At 37.7% G+C, this 6,200-nt stretch overlaps 1 long non-coding RNA gene across 1 annotated transcript in view; it reads right to left on the reverse strand.

Moving 5' to 3' along the window:
* Positions 1-6,200, reverse strand: part of LOC137228233 (uncharacterized) — a 560,753-nt gene that overhangs the window by 489,532 nt on the left and 65,021 nt on the right. The window lies entirely within an intron of this gene.

Genomic DNA, 6,200 nt, shown 5'->3' on the forward strand with positions numbered 1-6,200 from the left:
AGTCGCTCTGCGGCATGTGGGATCCTCCCGGACCGGGGCACGAACCCGTGTCCCCTGCATCGGCAGGCGGACTCTCAACAACTGCGCCACCAGGGAAGCCCCACAAAAAAATATTTTTATCCTGGATTTTATTGTAAAGATTTTTGTAGTTGCTTTATCATTTCCCATAAATTTTCTTTGAAAATAACATTTTTACAGTAAATTATTTGTAAGCAAACAATCATGTTCAAAATGGTATGTAATGTGAACTTCTCCTATTTTGAAGAAAATGTAATGAGAGCTTGTTGCAAAAATTGTTAGAATTTGACCATTATACATAATTTTTAGTAAGAGTATCACAGACATTATGTTATAGAACAGAAATCTATTTAAAATAAAATTCTGAATCTAAACATACCTAAACGTCTGCCTATTAATTCTAAGTAAGGAGGAGAGATTAAGGACTGAGAAAAAGGTACTACATTGTATTTTTATGAAACTACACAACTTTCAAAAGCACGTTCTTATCAGTTACGTAATTTCAATCTACTAGACTCCTTTGAGGTACTTAGGATATACTTTTAATGATTTTCTTTCTCACCTTTAAGATCTTTATTTTCCCCATTTGATTATTAAATATATGCTCACTTAATTTTTTTCAAACAACCCAATAAGTATAAGGAATAAAGTAAAAGCCACTGGGTGTCTCACCCCCAACATTCAGATCCATCCTTATAGATGTTTTCTATGCATGTACATGTAATATGTACAAGGATGGGATCTCATTAGGACAGTATCATAAATACCCTGTATCCATTTTCTATTGCTGTAGAACAGTTTACCAGCATTCCAAGCCCCATCCTTGTAAGGTCATCAGGTCCTTTAAGGAACTAGGAAGTTTATGTCACTGTCATTCTCACCATCCTTGTGTATGTAAACATTTCCATCACAGTTAGTATTTTCCCAGCATATGAATGAGCTGCAGTGTTTGGTCCTGGTGGGAATCAATATGGCTCTTTCAAGTTGACCTAAAATGAACAGTTGTCAGGAAGCACAGAGAGTCCCAGGCAGGATAAACCCAGGGAGGAACACGCCAAGACACAGTAATCAAATTGACAAAAATTAAGGACAAAGAAAAAATATTAAAAGCAACAAGAGAAAAGCAACAAATAACATGCAAGGGAATTCCCATAAGGGTACCAGCTGATTTCTCAACAGAAACTTTGCAGGCCAGAAAAGAGTGGCATGATATCTTTAACGTGATGAAAGGTAAGAACCTACAACCCAGAATACTCTAGCCAGCAGAGTCTCTTATGCAGATTCAATGGAGAAATCAAAAGTTTACAGACAAGCAAAAGCTAAGAGAATTCAGCACCATCAGACCAGCTTTGCAACAAATGCTAAAGGAACTTCTCTAGGCAGAAACGAAAAGGCCACAACTAGAAACAAGAAAATGATGAATGGAAAAGCTCACTGGTAAAGGCGAACATACAGCAAACATAGGAAATCATCCACAAACACGTATGATAGCAAAACCACCAATCATGAGAAGAAAAGAGCACAAATGCAGGATATTGGAATGCATTTGAAATTAAAAGACCAGCAACTTAAAACAATCTTGTTTATATACAGACTGCTATATCAAAACCTATGGTAACCTCAAACCAAAAATCTACAATAGATACACACACAAAAACAAAAAAGGAATCCAACCACAGCACTAAACTTAGTCATCGAATCAGAGGAGATGAGAAAAAGAGGAAGGGAAGAAAAATGACCTACAAAAACAAACCTTAAACAATTAATAAAATGGCAATAAGAACATACATATCCATAATTACCTTAAGCATAAACAGAATAAATTCTCCAACCAAAAGTCACTGACTGACTGAATGGAAATGAAAACAAGACCCTTATATACACTGTGTACAAGAGACCCACTTCGGATATAGGGACACACACAGACTGAAAGTGAGACGTTGAAAAAAGGTATTTCATGCAAATGGAAATCAAAAGAAAGCTGCAGTAGCAATTCTCATATCAGACAAAAGAGACTTTAAAATAAAGACTATTACAAGAGATAAAGAAGGACACTACATAATGATCAAGGGATCAATCCAAGAAGAAAATATAACAATTGTAAATATATATGTACCCAACATAGGTGCACCTCAATATATAAGGCAAATAGGAACAGCCATAAAAAGAAAACAGCTGTCATTTGGCATGGTTTCCTTCTGAATTAAATTTAAATATTGACTTGTCCACTTTAGGAAACTGCCCCACCCCCCCCACCCCCCCCACCCCCCACCCCCCCACCCCCCCCCCCCCGCCCATGTAAGAAAGTCGTTAATGCTTCCCTATTGATCAATGAAACTAAAAGCTGGTTCTTTGAAAAGATAAACAAAATTGACAAACTGTTAGCCAGACTCATCAAGAAAAAAAAGGGAGAGGACTCAAATCAATAAACTTAGAAATAAAAAAGGAGAAGTTACAACTGACACCAGAGAAATACAAAGGACCATAAGAGACTACTACAAGCAACTATACACCAATAAAACGGACAAAGAAACGGACAAATTCTTAGGAAGGTACCAAGCCTGTACCAGGAGGAAATAGAAAATATGAACAGACCAATTACCAGTACTGAAACTGAATCAGAAACTTTAAAGTCCAGGACCAGACGGCCTCACAGGTGAATTCTACCAAACATTTAGAGGAGGGTTAACACCCATTCTCTGAAACTATTCCAGAAAAAAATGCAGGGGAAGGAACACTTACGAACTCATTCTATGGGGCCACCATCACCCCGACACCAAAACCAGATAAAGATATCATTAAAAAAAAAAAAGAAGAAATTTACACGCCAATATCACTTAAGAACATAGATGCAAAATTCCTCAACAAAATACTATCAAATCAACTCCAACAATATATTAAAATGATCATACACCATGATCAAGGGGATTTATCCCAGGGATGCTAGGATTTTTCAATATTCGGAAATCAGTCAATGTGATACGTCACATTAACAAACTGAAGAATAAAAACCATATGATCAGCTCAATAGATGCAGAAAAAGCTTTTCATAAAATTCAACATCGATTTATGATAAAAACTCTTCAGAAAGTGGGCATAGAGGGACCATATCTCAACATAATAAAGCCATATATGACAAACTCACAGCTAACATCATTCTCAACAGTGAAAAGCTGAAAGCATTTCCACTAAGTTCAGAAACAAGACAAGAATGCCCACTCTCACCACTTTTATTCAACATAGTTTTGGAAGTCCTAGCCACACCAACCAGACAGGAAAAAGAAACTAAAGGAATCCAAATTGGAAAAGAAGATGTAAAACTCTCACTGTTTGCAGATGACATGAAGTATACATAGAAAATCCTAAAGACACCAACAGAAAGCTACTAGAGTTCATTAATGAATTCCATAAATTTGCAGGGTACAAAATTACTTTACAGAAATCTGTTGCATTTCTATACATGAATAAGGAAATATCAGAAGAGAAATTAAAGAAACAATTCCATTAACTACAGCACCAAAAAGAATAAACTACCTAAGAATAAACCTACCTAAGGAGGCAAAGACCTGTGCTCTGAAAACTATAAGATGCTGATAAAAGATATAGAAGACAACACAAACAGATGGAAAGATATACTGTGTTTTGGACTGGAAGAATCTATATTGTTAAGATGACCATACTATGCAAGACAATCTACAGATTCAACACAATACCTATCGAATTACCAATGGCATTTGTCACAGAACTAGAACAAATAATTTTAAAATTTGTATGGAAACACAAAAGACCCCTAAGAGGCAAAGCAATCTTGAGAAATAAGAACAGAGGCAGAGGAATCACGCTACCTGACTTCAGGTTTTACTACAAAGCTACAGTCAAAACAGTATGGTATTGGCACAAAAACAGAAATATAGATCAATGGAACAGGATAGAAAGCCCAGAAATAAACACACAAACTTATGGTCAATTAATCTACGACAAACAAGGCAAGAATATACAATGGAGAAAAGACGGTCTCTTCGGTAAGTGGTGCTTGGAAAACTGGACAGCTACATATAAAAGAATGAAATCAGAACACTCTCTAAACCATAAACAAAAATAAATTGAAAATGGCATACAGACCTAAATGTAATACTGGATACTATTAAACACCTAGAGGAAAACATAGGCAGAACATTCTTTGACATAAACGGCAGCAATATCGTTTTGGATCCTCTCCTAGAGTAATGGAAATAAAAACAAAAATAGACAGGTGGGACCTAATTAAACTTAAAAGATTTTGCAGAGCAAAGGAAACCATGAACAAAACAAAAAGACAACCTACAGAATGGGAGAAAATATTTGCAGAAGATGCTACTGACAAGGGATTAATTTCCAAAATATACAAAGAGCTCATACAGCTTAATATCAACAAAACAAACAAGCCAATCAAAAAATGGACAGAAGACCTAAATAGATACTGCTCCAAAGAAGACCTACAGATGGCCAACAGGCACATGAAAAGATGCTCGACATCGCTAATGATTACAGAGGTGCAAATCAAAACTACAATGAGGTACCATGTCACACCAATAAGAAAGGCCATCATTAAAAAGTCTACAAATAATAAATTTTGGAGAGGGTGTGGAGAAAAATCAACCCTCCTACACTTTGGTGGGAATGTAAACTGGTGCAGCCACTAAGGAGAGCAGTATGGAGGTTACTTTAAACACTAAAATGGAGTTAATATATGGTCATGCAACCCCACTCCTGGGTATATATCTGGAGAAAACTCTAATTCAAATAGACACATGAACCCCAATGTTCATACCAACACTATTTACAATAGTCAAGACATGGAAGCAACCTAGCTATCCCATGACAGATGACTGGATAAAGAAGATGTGGTACCTATTACTCAGTCATAAAAAAAAGAATGAAATAACACCATTTGCAGCAACATGGGGAGACCTAGAGATTATCATATTAAGTGAAGTAAGTCAGACAGAGAAAGACAAATATCATATGATATCACTTATATGCGGTATCTTAAAAAAGAAAAAAAGATACAAATGAACTTATTTACAAAACAGAAACAGACTCACAGACATAGAACACACACTTATGGCTACCAAAGGGGATCCCGAGGGGTGGCGGCAGAGGGAGGGGGAGGATACATTAGGAGTTTGGGATTAAAATGTACACACTACTATATCTAAAATAGATAAACAATAAGGTCCTACTGTATAGCACAGGGAACTATATTTGAAATCTTGTAATAACCTATCATGGAAAAGAATCTGAAAAAGAATAGATACATATGTATAACTGACTCACTTTGTTGTACACTTGAAACTAACAGAACATTGCAAATTAACTATACTGCAATTTAAAAAAAAAAAAAAGATACTTTGGAGTCTTAACCCCTAGTAACCAGAAATGTGACCTTCTTTGAAGATACAGTCCTTACAGAGGTAACCAAGTTAACGTGAGGTGATGAAGGTGAGCCCTCGTCTAATGTGACTGGTGTTCTTATAAAACAGGGAAGTTTGAACACAGACATGCACACAGCAGGGAGACACCACGTGAAGATGAAGATGCAACCAGAAGCCAAGGAACATTAAAAATTACCAGCAAACCACCAGTATCTAGCCGAGAGGCCTGGAACAGGTTCCTGGTCACAGGTCTCAGGGAGAACCACCCCTGCTGACACCTTCATCCTGCACTTCCAACCTCCAGACCTGTGGCTGGTCTCCACCATCTCTTTAGACGTGTTACAGCCCCCAGCACAGAGGAAGCACTCAACAATTGTTTAGAGGATGACTGGGTCCACAAGCCCTGGCCCTTTCATACATTCTGTCCCCAGGAGTCCTAAGCCAAGTCTTTAAAAGGTAGCCTGAGCTGTGACCTTGCTCACTCACCCCACACCCGGGAAACAACTCCTTCTGCGGTTGCTCCTGACAATTTCAAAGTCTGGTCTGTTGGATTTCTCTGGCAATCAACTATCTCTTCAGTTTTCAGCTTCTGTCAGGTAAGCTGTCCCCAACTCAGCCCTTGCCTACCCTTTCCCACCACTGTGGTCATCCTCTGCCTGCATTTTCTAAGCACAACCCTCAGGTCCCCTGCGTTCCAGTAGCCGCCCTGATGGGCCACTTCTCTGCCTCCCTACCTGACCTAAATCATCACCACCTCATAATGAATCA

The sequence above is a fragment of the Pseudorca crassidens genome, chromosome 7, assembly GCF_039906515.1.
Source record: "Pseudorca crassidens isolate mPseCra1 chromosome 7, mPseCra1.hap1, whole genome shotgun sequence".
Taxonomy (NCBI): domain Eukaryota; kingdom Metazoa; phylum Chordata; class Mammalia; order Artiodactyla; family Delphinidae; genus Pseudorca; species Pseudorca crassidens.